Consider the following 22,737-nt stretch of genomic DNA (forward strand, 5'->3'; position numbering starts at 1 on the left):
TGTCATACACAGAGCCGCAGGGCGATCAGGAGGTTTGGGCGCTGCCCCTGTCACGCTGATCCTGGTGCCGGGAGGCCTCGCGGCTCCGCTGATCCTGGTGCTGGGAGGCATATTACCCTTTTACTATATAGAGGCCTGGTGCACGGGTGGGGGCCAGCTGGCTTGCCCTGAAGGGTGTCCTGGATCAGGGTGGGGGTCCCCACTGGGGTGCCTGGCCAGCCTGGATGAGGGGATGATCACTGTTTGCAGCTGGTCACACCCCCTTCAGGGTGGGGGTCTCCACTGGGGTGCCTGGCCAGTCTGGGTGAGGGGCTGAGGGCTGTTTTCAGGCTGGCAGGTGACTGAAGCTCCCAACCGCTCCTTTTTTTCTTTCTTTTTTATTCTGGGCCAGCTTTAGCTCTGAGGCTTGGCTCCAGCTCTGAGGCCTCGGCTGCTGAAAGCAGGTATCTGGTTTGTTTGGGTTCTATAATCGAAACACTGTTTCAACTCCAGCTCTGAGATTCCGGCTGGCTGAAAGCAGGTTTCTGGGGTTTTGTTGAGCTTCTATATTTGTAACAATGTTTCAAACTGCAAGCTCAGAGGCCGGCAGCGGCAGGCGAGGAACGTTGGCTTCCTCCGTCACTGAAGCAAGCAAGCCTCATGTTCACTTCAAGCTGCCTGTCTGCTGGCCACCATCTTGGCTGGCAGTTAATTTGCATATCGCCCTGATTTGCCAATGGGAAGGGTAGCGGAGGTACGGCTTATTACCATGTTTCTCTTTTATTAGATAGGATATGGTTTATAACTTGCATAGAATGGTGACTTTGGAACTGGTATATAATGCATATACAATCACACACAGGCTCTGGTTGCATAACATCTTTTTTTTAATCAACAATATTTTCTTAAATAATAAAGAAAACATTAAAAGAAAAAGAATATTATAACAATGTTTAATATCACTGCTTTTTATAATTTTTCTTTGGGGCTTTTTTCTCTAAACATAATGTTGAGAGTCCAGTTCCAGCTATTTAGTCAGAAATTTTGGGTGCTGATGATAAATAAGCCCTAGTGGAGGAAGAAAGTATAAAGAAAAAAAAAAGGCAGGGGGTGAGGGAGTAAGAGATCAACCGAAGGACTTGTATGCATGCATATGAGCATAACCAATGGACACAGATGCGGGGGAGAGTAAGTGCTGGGGGTGGGCAGCAGGGAGAGGTCAATGGGGGAGAAAAAGGAGACTTATGTAATACTTTAAACAATAAAGAATTTAAATTTAAAAAAGAAATTAAAGATGTAAAGTAAATTAATAAAATACATCAGTTTTTATGTGAGCAAAATATTTCTGTAAATAATTTTTTTAAAGAATTTATGTTGAGTAAATTTCAGAACAATTATATATCAGTAAAATATGGTATTGCTAAAACTCAATTGATTCCTTGCCTGTTTTGAAATGGAACTATTATTTTGAAAAAAAAAAAATTATTTCCTCAAAATCTTTTGTACCAGCTATTACAAAAGACAAACTGTAAATGTTTTTTAAAACTGGTATTAAAAAAAAATAATGCGCCCTAACCAGTTTGGCTCAGTGGATAGAGCGTCGGCCTGCGGACTCAAGGGTCCCAGGTTCGATTCCAGTCAAGGGCATATACCTTGGTTGCGGGCACATACCCAGTAGGGAGTGTGCAGGAGGCATCTGATCGCTGTTTCTCTCTCATCGATGTTTCTAACTCTCTATCCCTCTCCCGCTCTCTCTGTAAAAAATCAATAAAATATGTTAAAAAAATAATAATAATAATACAAAAATCCTAAACAAACTACTACCAAATCAAATACTACAGTACATCAGAAAAATAATACATCATGATTAAGTGGGGTTCATTCCAGGGGCACAAGGATGGTTCAACATACACAAATCAATCAATGTAATACACCATATTAACAAAAGAAAGGATAAAAATCATATGATCATATCAATAGATGCAGAAAAAGCATCTGATATGATACAACATCCATTTATGATTAAAACACTCAATAAAATAGGAATAGAAAAGTACCTCAACATAATAAAGGCCATACCATCTATATAATAAAAGCATAAGCAACCTTTACAGTGGAACAACCAGAACGACCAGTCATTATGATGCGCACTGACCACCAGGGGGCAGATGCTCAACACAGGGAGCTGCGTTGAGCATCTGCCCCCTGGTGGTCAGTGCGCTCCTAGAGTGGGAGCGCAGCTCAGTCAGAAGCTGAGTTCACGGCTGGCAAGCTCAGTGACGGAAACCTCTCCTGCCTCTGCGACAGTGCTAAGGAGCAGCGAGCGGAGAGGTAAGGAGCCAGCAGGCGGGCGGTAAGGAGCAAGGGGTCCCAGACTGCAAGAGGGCACAGGCGGGGCTGAAGGACACTGCCCCCCGCCCTGCTCCCGCCCCCACCTCCTCCTCGAGTGCACCAATTTCGTGCACCGGGCCTCTAGTATATAATAAACCCACAGCCAATATTATACTCAATGGCAAAAAACTGAAAGCTTTTTCTCTAAAATTAGGAACAAGTCAAGGATGCCCACTCTCACCACTGTTGCTCAACATAGTGCTGGAAGTCCTAGCCAGAGCATTAAGGCAAGAGAAATAAATAAAACACATTCAAACTGGGTAGGAAGCAGTAAAAGTGTCACTTTTTGTAGATGACATGACTCTGGACATAGAAAACAAAGATTCCACTAAAATACGATTAGAAACAATAAACAAATACAGCCAAGTTCCAGGATACAAGATCAATGTACATAAATCCACTGCCTTCCTGTGTATACTAACAACAAACCTTCAGAAATAAAAGAAAAAACATTTGTTTTGCAATTGCAACCAAAAGAATAAAATACCTAGAAATAAACTTAACAAGGGAAGACATCAAAGACCTACATACTGAAAACTACAAAGATGTATTTAAAGAGATTGAAGAAGACACAACAAAGTGAAAAAATATCCCATGTTTATGTATTGGAAGAATCAAATAGTTAAAATGGCCATATTACCTAAAGCAATATACAGATTTAATGCAATCTCCATCAAATCCTGTTGGGGAGCACAAGAGACTTGGTTGGAAAGTCTGTAAGGAGGACATTCTGAGAAAAGAGAAGTGTGTGAAAGGCCACCTGCCCTGTTTATCAGAATTCTGACTTAGGGGAGACTTAGGGGAGTGTCGAAGGTGGCGCCCCTAATTATTCCTTGACCTTTCCAAGTAAGTCTGTATACGTGCAGATCCCCAGGGTGCTTACTGGAATCCTTATGCTTAATCCCTGGATGCCCTTGCCTAGAGGACAATGTAAACACATGTGTCCCCCCAAGATTACTCACCCTACTGCTTGTATCTAAAGATAAAAATTCCAATAACAGCCTAATGAGGCAGGCAATCGAGAATTCCTGGTCACTATCAGCCAGGCCATTCCTCAGCTCTCTCCCCCACAGTGAAACTGTGTCAAGGTAATCTGTTCATCTGTCGTTCAGGGGCTGCTGGTCAGCCCCAGCAAAATCCCAATGTCACTTTTTAAAGAAATAGAACAAAATTATCATGAGATATATATGGCACCACAAAAGACCCTGAATAGTCAAAGTGATTATGGGAAAAAAAGAACAAAGGCAGAGGTATTACACTACCTGACTTCAAATTATACTACAGAGCTATGATAGTCAAAACAGCATGGTATTGGCAGAAAAACATACACACAGATCAATGGAACAGAATTGAGTCCATAAATAAAGCCACATTTATATGGGCAGATAATTTTCTATGGGACTATATAAAACTCAAAAGCTTTTGCACAGCAAAACAACCGAATGGAAAATGATATTTGCAAACAATAGCTCCAACAAAGGTTTAATATCCAAAATATATAAAGAACTCATAAAACTCAATACCAAACAAACAACTCAATCAAAAAATGGGTAGAGGACCTAAACAGACACCTCTCCCAAGAAGACATACAAACCACCAACAATATATGAAAAGATGCTCAACTTCACTAGCTATTAGGGAAATGCAAATCAAAACTACAATGAGATACCACCTCACACCTGTTAGAGCAGCTATTATCAACAAGACAAATAATAAGTGTTGGAGAGGTTGTGGAGGAAAAAGAACCCTCATTCACTGATGATGAAAATGTAGGTTGGTACAGCCACTATGGAAAACAGTTTGGCAATTCCTCAAAAAATTAAAAATAGAGCTACCATGTGACCCAGCAATCCCTCTCCTGGGTATACACCAGAAAACTTGAAAAAATGTATTTGCAAAGACATATGCACCCCTGTGTTCATTTGAGGCAACATGGATGAACCTTGAGAATATCATCCTAAGTGAAATAAGTCAGTCAGAAAAAGCTCAGAACCATATGATTTCACTCATATGTGGGATATAAAACTGAAACTCATGGACTCTTAGCATATTAGGCTTTTATTATATAGGATATTTTAAAATACAACTACATACTTCTGAAAGTGTCAACTATCATTTATGTGTTTGTTCTTTGCTTCATACACTGCCGTTATTAAATATAACAAGCAAAATCTGTCTTTGAAGATATACAAGCGATTAAAATTTTTAAGCGCTGGCATAACGAGCAGTTATAAGCAACTCGAAAATGACAGACAAGACCTTAGAATTCAATTCAGAAAATTCTACCCCCTTGGTTACTAGAGTATGAGCTCATCTAGTCACAAAAGAATATTTCCCACAGAGGATTATCTGCCAGTCTTTCAACATAACACAAAAATGGGGGAAAAAATAACTTTCCTTGTTTTCCCAAAATAAGGTGAAAAAAGAAAATGCTGTAACAGCAGCCACTGGAGGGAGGACTTGTTAGAATGAGAATAAAAAAAGCATAAAACATTTTATCTGGTGCTTTGTCTGAACATAACATTTGGTTAAACTCATTTCTATTTGTTTAAATGACAAATGCTGAAAATACTGCTTTTTCTGCGTGTGTTAAACTTCCTTTTACTGAAAAACAGATGTTGATTCAACCATCCTTTATTGGTATACAAATTAGCAGTGAGAAAATGATAAAGCTGCCTGGACTAACATAGAATTAGCACCAATGCTTAGTCTAAATGTGTATGCTTAAAGGCCTATACTTTATCCTATCTAATAAAAGAGAAACATGGTAATTGGCGTACGACCGCTACCCTTCCCACTGGGTAATCAGGGCAATATGCAAATTAACTGTCAGCCAAGATGGCGGCCGGCAGCCAGGCAGCTTGAAACTACCATGAGGCTTGCTTGCTTCAGTGACGGAGGACTCCAACGTTCCCCGCCTGCCGCTGCAGGCCTCTGAGCTGCAAGCAACTATGTAACAAACATAGAAGCTAAACAAAACCCCAAAAACCTGCTGAGATCAGCCAGCAGGATCACAACATTGTAAGCAAAGGCCAGAAACCTACTTTCAGCAGCGGAGGCCTAAGAGCTGGAGCCAAGCCTCAAAGCTAAAGCTGGCCCAGAATAAAAAAGAAAAAAAGGAACGGTTGGGAGCTTCAGTCACCCCCAGCCTGAAAACAGCCCTCAGCTCCTCACCCAGACTGGCCAGGCACCCCAGTGGGGACCCCCACCCTGAAGGGGGTGTGACCAGCTGCAAACAGCGATCATCCCCTCACCCAGGCTGGCCAGGCACCCCAGTGGGGACCCCCACCCTGAAGGATGTGTGGCCAGCTGCAAACAGCCATCATCCCCTCACCTAGGCTGGCCAGGCACCTCCGTGGGGACCTCCACCCTGATCCAGGACACCCTTCAGGGCAAACCAGCCGGCATCCACCTATGCACCAGGCCTCTACCCTATATAGTAAAAGGGTAATATGCCTCCCAGCACCGGGATCAGCGGAGCCGTGAGGCTTCCCGGCACCGGGATCAGCGTGACAGGGGGCAGCGCCCAAACCCCCTGATCGCCCTGCGGCTCTGTGTGTGACAGGGTGCGGCGCCCCAACCCCCCCCCCCAATGGGCCCTGCTCTGTGTGTGACGGGGTAGAGCCATAACCTCCCCATCAGCCCTGCCCTGAGTGTGAGAGTGGCGGCACCCCAACCCCCTGATCGGCCCTGCTCTGTGGGTGATAGAGGGCGGCGCCCCAACCCCCTGATGGGCCCTGCTCTGTGCGTGACAGGGGGCTGTGCCCCAACCCTCCGATTGGCCCTGCTCTGTGCGTGACAGGGTACAGAGCCCCAACCCCCCTGATGGGCCCTGCCCTGTGAGTGACAGGGGGAAATGTCCCAACCCCCTGATTGGCCCTGCTCTGTGCATGACAGGGGGTGGCGCCGCAACCTCCCCATCGACCCTGCCTTGAGTGTGACAGGGGATGGTGCCCCAACCCCCCAATTGGCCCTACCCTGGGCATGACTGAGGGTGGAATCACAACCTCCCAATCGCCCTGCTCTGTGTATGACAGGGGGCAGCGCCCCAACTCCCCAATCGGCCCTGTTCTGGGCCCGACCAGGGGCTGCATCTAGGGATTGGGCCTGCCCTCTGCCACCCGGGAGCAGACCTAAGCCAGCAGGGCTTTATCTCCCGAGGGGTCCCAGACTGCGAGAGGGCACAGGCCGGGCTGAGGGACCCCCCCCCCCCACCAGTGCACAAATTTTTGTGCACCGGACCTCTAGTTTTAAATAAATCTGTAGTTTGTTCATTTGAAATATTATCCACAAGTTTTGCCAAAAGACCTCAGGCACTACTTAATCCCTAAGTAACTACCTGAAATCTGACCATACATAAATTAGTGGAGCTTCTATAAACTTGTGACATTGCTGGTAATGTGCTTGATGGGTTTTATTTAGTTTTTAATGACACTGTACTACAACCTCATGAGAGATCCTAAACCAGAACCACTCAGCTAAGCTGTTCCAAAATTTCTAACCCTAAGCAACTGTGTAAGATAATAAATATCTTTCATTTTAAGCTGCTAAGTTTTGGGGTAATTTGTTACACAGCAATAGACAATATATCTTTAAATCTGCAGTGAACTAGTGAGCATCACTTAAGCTCCCAGACTTATTCATTCTCATCATTATGAAAGTGTTTACTGATTTTCCAATTCAGCAATAATTTACTTTTTATGTGAAGAAGGAGCTTCCTTTGGATTTACCAAAACAGAAATGCTTTCTTTTACTGTCTTTGGATTTAAAAAATAGTAGAAAATTACCTTACATAACTCAATATTTTCAGTATTAAGGGTTGATCTCACTGAAAGATTTTGTTCATTGAGAGTGAGAAAAACAGACTTACTTTTTAATTAGTACAGTCAAAAATACAAACACATGTTTGTTTGGATTAAAATAATTATACATTTTTTATTGAGGAAAATATTCAGAATAAACTAGTTTGAAATGGCTTGTTTTAAAATGATAAAACTGAAATGTCTACTTTCTTAAAAGTACTGTAGTATTCCTAATGCATATAAAATTTTCACCATCATAATCACTCACACGTTTTCAAAATAATGGAATATTATCTATGAGCAATAATGGTCTAATCACAATTACCTGTCAAATACATTAGCAAGCTGACTTATCATATTAGTCACCTAGAAAAATGTAAGAAAAGACCCTAAAAAAACCAGGATAAACATAAAAAAAAAATGCTTGATGCTGGAAGAAAGAAGTACAAAATGATCTCTAATAAACAACTTTGCTGGATCCGAAAACCAAACCTATAGACATCCTCTTTACAGTTCAGTAAAGACCCAACCTACAGAAAAGACCCTACCACCACCTTGACAACAGCGTAGGGAAGTCACTAGAGCACAATGAGATTTTAAAAATGTAATTTACAGCACAGACAAGGTAGACTCATAGAGGGTGTCTACACTGAATGCCATATACCCCAATCACTATATGTATTGGGAAAAATAAATATAATAGATGCAGTACAGCCACAGAAAGTAAAAAACAAACAGTATCCATGTTAAGTTATATAATGTAAGAATAAAAAATTGAAACATCTATAGGCACCAGAAAGTACATAGTAAATGCAAGCAGTTAGGCCCAGCTTAGACTGAATGAGTGTGAAGGCTGCAACAACTGGAAAACATGTGACACACTTCAGGGGAATTGTTCTTTGCCTCACTGCTGCCACATAGATAGAAGGTCTAGAGTGCCGGAAGTTCATGTTTTTCAGGAAGAACCAAAAACCTAGATTTTCACATAAATTTTTACATAGTTGGAAACTAATTTTAAAACATTAAAGATTGTTCAAGTCCATTTAGCCTGGGGGGAGGGGGGATCCCCCAATTTGCAAACTCTGCTCTGTGCAGTATTATAGGGGACATAATTGTGTAGTATTCTCCTATACAATTCAGCAACATCCAAGACAAAAAGAGATACACCAGTAATAAAAATAAGCCTGCAATGATTCCAGATTCTACACTAATAAAAGAGAAACATACAAATTGGTGTCACTCTGCTACACCCACCAGCCAATCAGAGCGACTATGCAAAGTAACCCAACAAAGATGGTCGTTAATTTGCATACACAGGCGCAGACTGAAGACTGAAGACTGAAGACTGAAGACTGAAGACTGAAGCCAAGCCTCGCTGCCGGTGCAGCAGAGAAGCCAAGCCTCGATGCGACCGGAGGAGAAAAGCCGAGCCTCGAGGCTTGGCTTCTCTGCTGCGGCCAGACCAAAGGCCTGGGTCCCGGGTGCCAGAGGAAAACCGGTGCCGGCAGCCAGGGGAAGGAAGGCCTATTGCGCGAATCTTCAGGCAATGGGCTTCTAGTAATTACAATAATTCCTCAGGAAGTGGAATCAGGTCAAAAGTACTTTCCAAAACCAAGCCTACATGATTACTCCCATTTTTTTAATTGGCACAGGTTAATAAAAATTTTAAATATGGTAATATTTGCCCTGGCTGGTTGGCTCAGTTGGTTGGAACATCATCCCATACACCAAAAGGTTGTGGATTCGACCCCCAGTCAGAAGGCAACACAGGGGAAGCAACCGAATGATGTTTCTCTCTCACATCAATGTTTCTCTTTCTCTCTCTTTCCCCTTCCTCTCTCCCTCTCTAAAAGAATAATAATAATAATAACACCAAATCCTCACATGAGGATATTTCCCTCTGCTCTCAGGTCTTTACCATCTATGTTTATATCCATGTGCCTGAAAGTTCATCATTGACAACTCATGATATATCTCCATATGTACATTTGGGTAATATGGTTACTGACATATCATTACTATGTAATACTAATTCTAATGTCAATGCTCGTAATTATATTCCTTGCAAACATATAACTCCAATTCTTGTTTTTGTGTTATTTTGCTCTACTCTACAAATTTTTTACATCTTACTGGTAAATTTCTAGTGTTATACCATTTCAATACCCAAAGTAAAAACTCAATGCTTATAATTCAAATATTATATTTAGTTCCTCTAAACTTGGAAGGTCCTACCTAGATTCCAACCTAGATTTATTTACTGAAAAATAGCCAGCAAAATCCTTCCATCATATCTAGGAAATAGTAGAAACACACATAATTTGTGGATGAATACATATCTATTAATTTTATTTGTTCTTTAAATTCTCCTTTGTCTTTTTTTTCAAATATATTTTTATTGATTTCAAAGAAAGGAAGAAAGAGGCAGAGAGAGATTGAAACATCAATGAGAATCAACAATCAGCTGCCTCCTGCATGCCTCCCCAATGAAGATCGAGCCCACAACATAGACATGTGCCCTGATCGGGAATCGAACCTCGACCTCCAGTTCATAGGTCGATGCTTAACCACTGAGACATGCAGGCTGGGCAAATTCTCCTTTGTTTTTTATATCTAACTAGTGGCCAGTACACAGATTCATGCACATTGAAAGGAAATTAATTAGAATATTTATTGCTGAGTAGTATCGAGTTGTATAGATGTATCATAGTTTATCACTCACCAGCTGAAGAACATATGTGTTGTTTCTAGTTTTTGTTGATTATGAAAAAAGCCATTATAAACATTCATGTGTAGGTTTTTAAGTGAACATACATTGTCCATTCACTTGGGTAAATACCTCAGAGTGAACTTGTTCAGTTGTATGGTAAATGTATGTTAAGATGATAGAAACTGCCAAACTTTTCAATAGTGACTGAACCATTTTGCTTTCCCAATTTCATTCTCATTTTGCATTTTATTAAGCTGTAAGATACAGGCTCTTTATCAGATGGATGGACGGTTGGTTACAGCTTCAGAATGTCAACAAAAACAAATTCTCAATCGACAATGACAGCTCGAAACACACAGATGTGATTGGCGCTAGTGAGAGCTTTATATGTATCACACACGCGTGAGTCAACGTTTATTTTTAAATTGCCAGTGTGCATCATATATACCGGCCAGTCGGTCGGCCGGTCGGACAGATGTACGATCGATCACTTAGACTTTTATATATATAGATTGAAACCACACTATTCACTCTCCAAGTCTTAGGAATACCTAAATTGTAGCAGGTTAAGTTCTTAATAAACTCTGGGTAAATCCATTTTTTAATGTTATAAAAGACTTTTAATTGCCCAAGAGGTTTTTCCTTGTACAAAAACACCATTACTTTGCAAGTCATACAAAAATACAGTATTAAAAAAAAAAATCCCAGCTTGTGTGGGTCAGGCAATGGTTGAGCATCGACCCGTAAACAAGGAGGTCAAAGTTAGATTTCCATGTCAGGGCAAATACCCGGTTTTGTGTTCGATTCTCAGTGGAGGGGCATGCAGGAGACAGCTGATCAGTGATTCTCTCTCATCACTGATGACTCTATCTCTCCTCTCTCTTCCTCTCTGTAATCAATAAAAATATATTTTTTAAAAAAGACTGCTCCCAGTATAATAACCAGTAGCAGCTTATAAAACACAAGCTATCCAGGTAAGACATCAGTAACCTACTTCCCACCAGTTCTCCAAAGACAGTCCCAGAAAAATAATCTTTAAACAAAATCTGCAACAAAGCTTGTTAGAAGGTAAATTTCTTCAATTAAACTATTTTCAAACTATAGAAAAAAATTAAATTGGATCTTTTTCAAGCATAACACAATGTATTATTTCCTATCATCTTTCATTCCATTTTCCTTCTTTCTTTTCTTCTACTTTCATGCACTTTCTTTTTTTCCTCAGTCACTATGGGTGGTATAGAATCCAAAATTCTTCACTAATTTCTTCTTTCTGACCACTTTCTTCTTCCAAGTTTTTGAACAATCTCAGATTGTTCAAACTGGGTCTATGGAAAACTAAGTTCAACCTCTAAACATTCTTCTACTAGAGCACAAGCAATCCAATCAATGATTAAGAAAAAAAGATCAGCCATTACTCTGCTCAGGCTGTCATAACAAGATACCAGAAACTAGAAGGCTTAAACAGAAATTTATTTTCTCAGAGTTCTGGAAGCTGTAAATCCCAGGGCAAGATTGAGCAGGGCTGGTTCATGGTGAGAACCCTACCTATACCTGGCTTTAGACAGCCATCTTATTGCTATGTCCTCACTGGGTGGAGAACGCAATCCAGGGAGCTCACTGATGTCTCTTCTTATGAGGACACATACTAACAGATCAGGGTTCCACACTATGACTTCATTTAACCTTACATATTGTCCTTGGGATTTGAGCTTCAACATATGCATTTGGATGGCAGTGGGGAGGAAAATTCAGTCCATAGCAATTAGAAAGAAATGTATCAGAGGATTTTATCATGTACAGAGACATCAATGTGATAATATTCTTGATACTTTCCCAAATATCCTCTAACCTTAGAAAATAGGTTACTTCAACATCATCAGCTCATTTGGCTCTGCTTTAAAATTCTAAGGCCATTTTTTCCCTTAATCAGAGAAAGGAAGGAGCAGAGAAAGGAGATGTGGAAGTTCGTGGACAACTACAGAGTTAGAGGGCACAGTCCACACAAGAGACTACCCCCACTTTTAACACCAATTGCAAGTTCAGAGGCTTCCTAAAGTCCCCTAAGGTTCCAAAATCCCCTAGAATTATTATCAGATAATAAATTATTATTACCTTATTATTAAAGACTCAATGAACTCACTGAAAACTGTTATACTCATGGTTATGGTTTATTACAGGGAAAGGATAAAGATTTACCCTGGGGAAGAGAAGCACATAGGACAGAGCTCAGGAGAGCACCAAACATGGAGTTTCTGACGTCCTCTCCCTGCAGACTCACCGACATGCTACTCTGCCCATATCTACCAGTATGTCTGACAATGTACATGGAGTATTACTGCCAACCAGGAAAGCTAACGGGAGACATGCTGTTCAGGGTTTTAGTGGGGCTCCACGGAGGCATGACTGGCTACATGGCTGATCTACGTTTCCAGGCCCACTGATACCATGTGACCCAAAGCCCCCACCCTAAGTCATGTAGTCAGTATTTCTGGCATAGGCAGTCTCCATCCTAAGACTGCAGGAGAATGACTCATCCCACCCTAAATCACACAGTTGTACAACGTGACCCAAGACCCCCAGGCAAACAAAGATACTAGAGTTTACCAGCTAAGAGGCTGAGGACAAAGGCCAGACCTCTTTTTGAGCAAGGGTAAATTCTTTACTACATAAGAGAGAAGAAAAAACAACCAGGATTTTCTAATGCCTTAGAAGGCAAGTCTCTACCCCTCAGCAAACTATACAAGCCTTCTATCCTCTTAAGTTCCCCACCCCCAGTGATTTGGCTTCTATCTCTTCCTTTCATCTCTCATGACAACAAACTTTCTTCCTCTAGTAATTGCAAATTCCTTTTTGTTTTAACAAACATCAGACTGCTGAGAGGTATTTCTGTGTGTGTGTGTGTGTGTGTGTGTGTGCACCATTCCTGGAAGTGCTGTAGGCAGTTAGACAGGCACAGCAGAACAAGACCACAGGTCAGGTACAGAAGGTCACCAGGGTGAAAAGCCCCAGGTGCCTAACAATGGACAATCAACTGCAGGGCTGGACCTAACTCCCAGGGTGACTCTTCCTCCTCTAGCATATCACTGGTCATGCAGTTTAGACCCCATAACCTTTCCTCCCTAGAAATAACATCTATGTCTCAGTTGTATTTCAGCTCCAGGACCAGAGAAGCAACAAACCAACCACTGCGGACGTCAGGACCAGCTGCATTGAATAAAGCTCTGGTGCCGACCAATCAATCAATGGAGACCACAACCCTGAAAGGACACACCTGGAAAACTGCTGAATATTCTATGAAGATCTTTCCCTGGGACCTTCCCTAAAATCTCACCCTTAAAACCCTTAGGACGAAGGTCCCAGTGCACTCTCCCTCTAGGGGCATGCCCCTGTCTTTCCCTTCCTTCTCCCTCTCCCCCAAGCACTTTACCATTAGCTTCCCCACTCCCTAGCTCTAAGGGCCCTTCCTTTATCTCTATAACTTGTTTCCTAAGCCCATTTCCTCTAGGAATTACTTTTTTCTACCTCTGTAATTTACCCAATAAATGTTCTCTTACAGTTGGGTCTTGCTCTGAATTCTTTACTAGCCAGAACCCAAGTACTGAGGTCACTGAAACCAGGTTTGATCGGACCCCCTCTGGTCAGACACCTGGTCGATGTGTGGAGTGGACGAAAAAGCTCCTACCATCTCCTAACACCAAAAATCCATTTAATATACTGTCTTCGGATAGAGGGTGTATCCAATATTAAACTGGTAAGAATAGATACTACACTTGATCTTAGCCAAAAGGCTGAGGAGCAATAACTAACTGATCCTTAAGTTCTCAATTTAAGCATTATTTTCTCGAAAAAGCCTTTATATAACCCCAAGCAAGGCATTGTGCCTCTCCCAACATACTTCTATCATAATACAAAATATTTTGTTAAAGTCTTACCTTTATAGCAGACATGCCAACCAGCATGCAAGATCTCAAGTGTGTCTTTTGATTAGGTATCCATCTTTTACTGATTCTAGTTAACTGAGACCCTAACTAACTCTGGCTCTGTTTTCCTTCCCTCATACTTCAGTTTAGAGCTTGGGCCTTTGCCTGTTTATCCCCCCTCCTCCCTACCTCTTTTGAGACCAGAGTCCTATCCCTGTTGAGCTAATCCCTACTGACAGACTACCTTTCTTTGCCACCTGAACTTGCCCAATGTTCTTCACTGATCCTTCCGACCCACTCCCCAACCAATTCCTGGATATGACCACGTAAGATAAGTACTCCAACTACATTAGAGGGTGTTAAGCCAAATGGATCAAGATGATTAATTTCCAAACTTCTAGAGTTAGAACCAGAATCATTTATATAGTATAGACAAAAACAATGATATGCAGAAGACTAGGGTAATTCAAATCAAATGAGCATCTCACCCATCAATTAATCAAATTTTTTAAATGCCCCACCTTGAAATATAATCTTGCTCACAATGTTAGTTTGTTCCATGTTCTAAACAAGGCACAGAAAACTAAGCTATGCTTTGTACATTAAAAGGGTATCACTCACACTCCTTCATTACCTCGATATTAATTCTGAATTGTTTTTTAAATACTAGTAGAGGTAGTATATCTGTTGAACCACATATAGTATCTTTCCAGCTGCTTTCTTATACCAAATCATATATGAAAGCAGCACAGCACTGCTGTCTGTAACCTTCTTTGACTTAGCTGTGAAATTTTGAGCAAGTCAGTCATCTGACACCTCATCTGTAGCAAATTAATCAATTTTAATTTGCAAAAGAATGATAAGCAAAATTATGGTTCAATTTTTCATTCATTAAATTCAAGCACAATAATCAATTTAAATGAGCTTCATAGCTAAAATAGCCCAAGAATGTTTAACAGACGATGATAGTATACAAAACATTCAATTATTTAAAAAAAAAGATGTGTCACCTTTAACTAATGGACCATTAGCCATTAAAAAATCCCTTTCTTTCTTAAACAGATAATCTAAAATGTTTTTTCAAAATGCTGGATAATGTTGAATTACACGTTACTCATTGAATTACTCAATTAAGACTCATTATTTTAGGGATAGAAATTGTGTGACACCTGGTCTGAAAAACTTATAGTGGGACTATACAGACTGCACACCTCCCAAACACTGACTGTTGAACTAAATGGACTGATGTACATTACTTGATGTACAATCGGTCTTACTGAATTACTCAAGGTCAAGTGACTGACTTCAGAACCACAGGCTGAGATGTAGCTGGGATTTTCACTCCCTCAACCTATCCCACAATCCATTACAATCTATGGAGCCACATTACTTTCTGTCACTGTGTTGCTGGGTCCTCTCACCTTTACTGTCAGTTCTGGTGCTTACCATCCATTACTATTACTGATCTCTGGCTCTCTCCATCTAGCCACATCCAAATGCTATACTGCTATCCAACATTTCTTTTCTCTGTTTCTTCATCACTTTTGTCTCTTCTGTTTGCTGCTCTTCTCAGCTACTAGACAAAAGAGAGCTACTTCACAGGCACAGTAAGCCAATCAATACACTCCTTTCCTTCTAATGAAAAAGAAAAAAATCAAATTATGTCAGAATGGCCTCTGGCTTTTCTGAAGCATTTCCATCACAATCTGATACTCAAAGGTTCATTCATTTTTACAAAAGATGTGATAGTTTCTTTTATTTCTAAGTTTGAAGTTACTGCAGAAGTTACCTTTTCTAGACGCTGAAGCTTTTACATGATAGTATTTTAGGGTTAAAAAAAAGCAACAGAAGACATAGTGACTGCCTTTTTAACTCTTAAAAGATTTATCCAAAAAAAAAAATCTCCAAGAATTTCTATGAAAATCAGATCTTAAAACAAACGGATAGTACTACAATATATATATATCCCCAAAGCATATAAAAAGATCCTTAACATCACCAATCATTAGGAAAATGCAAATCAAGAGCACAGGAGATACAACTTCATACCCATTAGGCTGGTTATTACCAAAAAACAGAAATTCTATTTGGAGAGGATGTGAAGTGTTGTTGAGGAGGGGAGAAATTGAAACCTCTGTGTTTTGCTGGAGGAAATATAAAATAATCTAGCCACTGTGGATAATAGTACGGCAATTCCTAAAGAATTAAACATAGAAGTACCATATGATCTAGTAATTCCACTTCTGGGAATATACCTAAAATAAATGAAAGTAGATTTGCACAGCCATGATCATAGCAGCATCATTCATAGTAACCAAAGGTGTGAGCAACACAAGTAACCACAAACAAATGAAGGGATAAACAAAATGCGGAATATACATACAATGGAATATTATTCAGCCTAAGGATATTTTAACGCATGCTACAACATGGATAAACCTCGAAGGCATTGTGCTAAGTGAAATACGTCAGTTACAAAAGGGCAAATCTTGTATGATTCCACATATGAGGCACCGAGAGTACAGACAAAATTCGCAGAAACAAAAGTAGATTGGGGGTTGCGAGGGTTGAGGGAAGGGCAGTAATGGGAGTTAATGTTTAAAGGGTACCGATTTTTAGTTGAGGAAGATGAAAAGTTCTGAAGATGGATGATAATGATGGTTGTATATCAGTGTGAATGTACTTAATGCCATTGAAATGTACAATAAAAAATAGTTACAATAGCAAAAGTTGTTATGTATACTTTACCACAATAAAAAAAAAATGTATAAAGTTGAAATAGAGCAGAGAAGTACTTGCTACTTAGTTACACATGGCTATTATGCAAACCCAATCTGACTTTAAAACAGCACAAGTTATGTACAATGAGTAAATGGTTCTTGACTTTGTTGGTGCTGTTGGAAACATCTCTACATAACTAAGAATGTCAGATTCTCCTCATGGAGGTCAGCTTGGGAAAGCTGAGAAAAATAGGCTGTCCATAAATAAGATTGCTCATGCACACACCAAACCACTAAATAAATATTTGTTCGCAAGATTTTTGCACCTTAATGCCTCCATTCCTACATCCTTGCTACTCCAAGATAGACCAAACGTTCTCTTGCCTCCAAGCCTTTTGTTAGCCTAAAACAGTGGTCGGCAAACCGCGGCTCGTGAGCCACATGTGGCTCTTTGGCCCCTTGAGTGTGGCTCTTCCACAAAATACCACGTGCGGGCACGCACATACAGTGTGATTGAAACTTCGTGGCCCATGCACAGAAGTCGGTTTTCGGAAAGGAGATAGACGAAACAAGTATACAAGACGAATGTGGATGGGAGAGTTGGAAGGGGTCAACCTCAGCGAACGTACCTCAATCAGATTGAGGATGTTTTTAACAAAGGCCAGCTTAGGAGCACCCTAATTAAGTTAATAACAATGTACCTATCTATGTAGTTTAAGTTTAAAAAATTTGGCTCTCAAAAGAAATTTCAATGGTTGTACTGTTGATATTTGGCTCTGTTGACTAATGAGTTCGCCGACCACTGGCCTAAAACAACTGTCCCCCACTCACTTCATTTAGAACTCTTCTCAAATAAATGTCCCCTCATCAGAGAGGCTGAGCTTGATCACCCTATCTAAAATATTCTCTCTCCCCTTACCGAGCTTTGTTTTTCTTCATAGCTCTTATCACTACTTGAGATATATATGCTTGTTAATTTTCTTTCTTCATCCACTACAGAAAAACCTCAATATAACAAAAGGACTAATTTGGGTGAGGGGGTGTCTGTTAAAGCCAAAAGTCCCTTATGAAATAAAGTAGTTTTTCCGAATGCATGTATTAAGAAATTGACAAACTAATTTACCTGTTTTTACTTATGTAGACACATTTGTGTGATTAAAATTAAGTAATGTGTGAAAAGTTTAATTTCACAGAAAAGTTTTCTATATGTATTACTGTTATTTTAAATTTATACTGAATAGGTCTAGTAAATGCTTGCATTCACCAGTCACTGGGAGTAAACAAATACACTCGGTTGGGGTGTGGCTTAGCCCACGTGTTAAAACTGATTTAGAAAACCACACCACAGGACAACAGAACCAATTACTACACAGGATGCAGTGTGATCACGTGGTAATCATTTGCCGAATATTGTTTACGAGAGGTGATTATTAGATTTAACTATGTAGTCTATAGTTGTAGACATGTAATAGTTACTTGTCTGTGAAATTACTACAGTGTTTTTTTCCAACATATGGCCTATTCTGTTAAATTTGTTAAAAATAACGGGGATTAATAACAACAAAAAATAACCTATTACTTTCATTATAAGCAAATCTTGGCTAACATCATTTTGAAATTAACAGGGTGTTAATTTTCACATAGGACATACGGAAATTTTGTCCGTTAAATCGAGGTCCACAAAATGGAGGATTTACTGTACAAAGTAACTTCAGAAGCATAAGGACTTTATTGGCCAGGACGGTATTCCCAGCACCCGGAACACTGCCTGGCACATTGAAGGTAGCCGATACATAGCTGTTGAATGAGTAGATGGATGTTCACAGCTTCGCAGAGCACATTCCCTCTTGGCCTCGGCACCATCTACCAGCCTTGCAGCAGCCACTGCCTCGGCGCCATCCAGAGCATCCATCCCTCTTCCGGCTTCACTGGTGAAGTGGTAGGAACACCTAGTCTCCCAGTCAGAACCCGGGTACCAGCAGTGGCAGTACCATCTTCATTAAGCTCTTCACACAGTGCTCTCTGACTCAGCTTCTAAATACGCTAAATGAATACAGTACATCTAGCCCTCATAATGCTGGGTAAAGGACAAAATTAAAGAATGTAGCTCTAACCCTGCTTTTAAGACAAAATGATACTAATGTACTGCACAGCAAACATCACATTGCACGTATTGTGATAAAAGTTACAAGGAACTTGGTAGTCTGAAAAACCACAAAATTTTCCCTGTACAAGTTTTCGGAGTAAATGGACAAATGCAACAAAGTAGGCTGTCAATAAATATAGTCAAAAAATTAGGTACCGAGTGCCTTGGCCCAACAGACACACACTCTGGAGCACTAGCACGGGCTGCTTCCTAAATACACCTAACGTTATGTCCAAGCCGGAAGTGTTCAGCTAAGTGAAATTAGCCCCGTTCAATGTCCCACCAGCGTCCACGCGAGTGGCAACTTTGGAGAACATTTTATAACCGCGCTTCAACCTTCTGTCTGCAATACGTGACTCTCGGTAAAGTTTTGGCAGTTGGTAATTCCTGTAGAAAAAAAATAATCTTGAACCAGAGAACCTCGGTATCTCCCCATCTGGGGAAGCCTGGGAGTACAGGTTACACCCGGGGCTGCCAGCACCCCGCGTCCGGGTGTAAGGAGAGGCACCGAGGAACACACGGGCCCTGCCCCGCCAGGGAGGCGGGAGCTGCCCGTCCGCGGGCCAGGCCCTAGGACGGAGGTGTCCGCACAAAACGCGCCGCGCCGCTAGGGAACCTCCGGCCCGGGGCCAGCAACCCGCACCCGGGAAGGACCAAGCCAGCCCCCGACTCTGACGCCGGCCCTGGCCTGCCCGGGGCTCGCGTCCCCGCAGACCGAGGTCCTACCTGAGCTCTGCCCGCGGCTGCGGGGCTGCGGGGGGAGGCGGGAGGAGGCGTGGCCTTCCAGCGCGCCCCGGCGAACTCCCTCGTGCGGTCCGAGTGACTTTCTCTCTCGGGATCCGCGCCCCGAACAAGTTCAAGTTGCACTTCCGGGGTCCGCGCGAGGCTGGAGAGTCATCACGCACGCGACCGCGCCAAATCCGGAAATACGCGGGGCGTGGTCGCCGGCCCGGTTCCTGTGGCGCTGGGCGGGCTGGGAGCGGGGCCTGGGGCGGCGCGAGCGGTCACGTTCCTCACCTGCCGGCTGTGCTCGCCCCGCGCTCACCTTCCGAGGTGCGGGACGCCACTCCCTGGAGCCACCCCGGAGCCCGGTTCTTCCCGCGGCGTTTGAGTAACAATTCCTGAGTGTGCTTGCAGCTACTGCCCTCCCTGCCGCTGTGGGGTATCCCCCTTTAGCGCTCCATTCACCTCCGGAAGAGAATGAATGTACCTCTTAATTACCATTCAGATAAAGCTGGAAGTTAAGGGCGGGTGCCCCGAGCCTGCTCTTTTTCCTGTTTGCTGAACGCAGGCATAGCTTGGAGACATTGCAGGTTCTGTTCGAGACCAGGGCAATGAAGTGTGTCCTCGTCCTTTTGTTGGCGGAGGTTCTTGTCTTCAGTTTGCAAAAAAATGTAAAATGGGGGTATGCCTAGATCGGAAACAGCGGTGGAAAGCTATAGCCACATTGCTATCCGGGTTTGCTCCTCAGCCCTTAGGGCAAAAATCCCTGAAAGTAAAAATTACCCATGAAAATGCCCTAACTCAGTGGTTCTCAACCTTCCTAGTGCCGTGACCCTTTAATACAGTTCCTCATGTTGTGGTGACCCCCAATTTCATTGTTACAAATTGAACATAATTAAAGCACAGTGATTAATCACAAACACAATATGTAATTATATGTGTGTTTTCCCATGGTCTTAGGCGACCCCTGTGAAAGGGTCGTTCGACCCCCAAAGGGTACATGACCCACTGCCCTAACTGATCCACAGAATCAGTACAGAATACATGCTGTTAAGTGTAAATTTTAGATCTTTAATTCTTGTGCACTATTGAAGGTGAGGTCTCATAGCTAGTTTAAATGTTAACGAAAGGAGAGTTTGTGTGTAGATATCAGGGCGTTTAAACAATCCTGATAAATCCTTAGAGCAACTCAGTCTTCATCTTACTTGACCATTCAACAGCGCTTGACACAGTTAAGCACATCCTTGTTCTTGAAACATTTTTTTTCTTCCATTTGACTCTTGTGAAATCACAGTGCTCTTTTGGTTCTCCTTTGCTGGATTCTTCCTGATTTGTAAATGTTAGTGTGGCCCAGATCACTTCCCCTTTTCAGCCGACCTCCTTCCCCGGGTGATCTCATCCCTTCTCTTCATTGTCTTTCATATGGCATCACTATGCTGATGGCTTCTAAATATCCACAGCCAGCCCTGCCTTCATGGAGTTCTGTATTCATATATCTAACTTCTTGTTCAACATATCTACTAAGGTATTTAACATGCAATTAAAACTCCATATTTCCTACCTCCAAAACTTGTTCTGTTGCCCATCTTCCCATCTCAGTAAATGGCACGTTGATTCTTACAATTGTTCAGGTCATCCTTTGATTTCTCTTTCTCTGACATTCCACATCCAATCTCTCAGAAAAATCTGTTGGCTCTCTTTTCAAAAGGCAGTCCTCACTGGATGCTGTAGTAGTCTCTTACTTATTCTACGGGCTACTATTCTTGCCTCCCTATAGTTTAGACTCCTGCTGTCAGCTGTAGAAATCCTTTTAAAATGCACATCAGAATTTGTTCCTTTCCTCTTCAAAACCTTTAAGAGCTTCCTACTCAAAATAGAATAGGGAATTGTTTCCATAAATCTATAACATCTGACCCCTGTCCACCCCATGCCTCCACTAAAGATGAGGGTGGTAAGAGATTTGGGGTAGAGGATGGGGAGCAGGAAAACTTGTCCAATAACCTTGGATTGAGGAAAACAGGAGTCCCAGAAGTGATTGACAATTCTCTTGAGTGGAAATATTTAAAGGCAAGACACTGACTAAGGGTACCTGTGATGATAGAGTAAAAAGATAAGAACAGTCAAGTTTTCCCAACATCATGTAGACATGTTAGCAAATGGTTGTATGTATTAGTTTTCTATGGCTGTCATGGGCAGTATAGTGAGTCCTCACTTAACATCCATTGATAGTTGTAGTTGGAAGCTACAACTTCAACAAAGCAAGGTATAATGATACGAATTTTACCATAGACTAATTGATATAAATGAGATAAGTTCTTATAGTATACTTCTGATCACAAAAACATCACCAAACTTCTAAATAAAGACGCAAACACTTCCAATAGTCCACATTGAAATAAATGTGAATGAGCTATGCATACATTTAAGAAAGACTAATAAAAACAAGTGAAATAAGTATTTTCTAACCTGCTCAGTGTTGTGGGCAGCCAGAGCCTATCGCATCAGCTCAGGGAACAAGGCAGGAACCAACCCTGGGCAGAACCGCAGTCTTTGCAGAGCTCACTCTCACTCACACTGGGATAATTTAGACTTGCCAATTAACTTACTGTGTACATCTGTGGGACAAAACCAGAGTACCTAGAGAACACCTGTGAAAGCATGGGGAAATTAGCTAACTCCTCATAGACAGTGACCCCAGCCAGGAATCATTTTTCCCCCTCACCAATGTTATAATGAAATGATGTTGAATAAAACAATGTTATTCAAGGACCTTCTGTATCTCAAACTAGGTGGCTAAAACAACAGAAATTGTCTCAAATCTGGGGATTAGAAATCAAAATCAAATTAAGGTACAGGGTTGTTTCCTTCTGAGGACTGTGAGGAAGAACTTGTTCCGTGCCTCCCTTCTAGTTTCTAGTGGTTTGAAAGCAATCTTTCATGTCTCTTGACTTGTAGATGCATCACCCAAATGTCTGCCTTCATCTTCAGATGGCATTCTCCCTATGTTCTGGCTCTGTGTCCAAATTTCTCCTTTTTATAGAGATAACAATCATATTGGGGGGGGCACCCTTATGAGCTAGTTTAACTAATTTTAACTTGATTAATGTTCTAATTATCAAATAAGGTTACATTCCTACATACTGGGATGAGGACTTCAATATATCTTTTGGGAAGAGGGGCATAATTCAACCCGTGACACTAGGGTAGAATTGTTTTGAAAGGAGAGAAGCAACTCCAGTAGAAAGAAGGGAGAAGCTTACCAACCAGAAGAACCAGGTTGTTTAAGCCACCAGAAGATGGGCCACATGGAAATTTTTAGGTGCTCAGTGGAGCATGCATCTCATGG

The 22,737-nt window shown here is 41.6% G+C and overlaps 1 protein-coding gene across 1 annotated transcript in view; it reads right to left on the minus strand.

Annotated features, from left to right (window-relative positions):
- Positions 1-19,584, minus strand: part of ARB2A (ARB2 cotranscriptional regulator A) — a 387,607-nt gene extending 368,023 nt beyond the window's left edge. Inside the window, exon 1 of the mRNA XM_081088717.1 lies at positions 19,395-19,584. The gene's annotated coding sequence lies outside the window, so the exon portion shown is untranslated. The remainder of the gene's footprint in view (positions 1-19,394) is intronic.
- Positions 19,585-22,737: the final 3,153 nt, after the last annotated feature.

The sequence above is a fragment of the Myotis nattereri genome (assembly GCF_964212035.1).
Source record: "Myotis nattereri genome assembly, chromosome: 4".
NCBI lineage: Eukaryota > Metazoa > Chordata > Mammalia > Chiroptera > Vespertilionidae > Myotis > Myotis nattereri.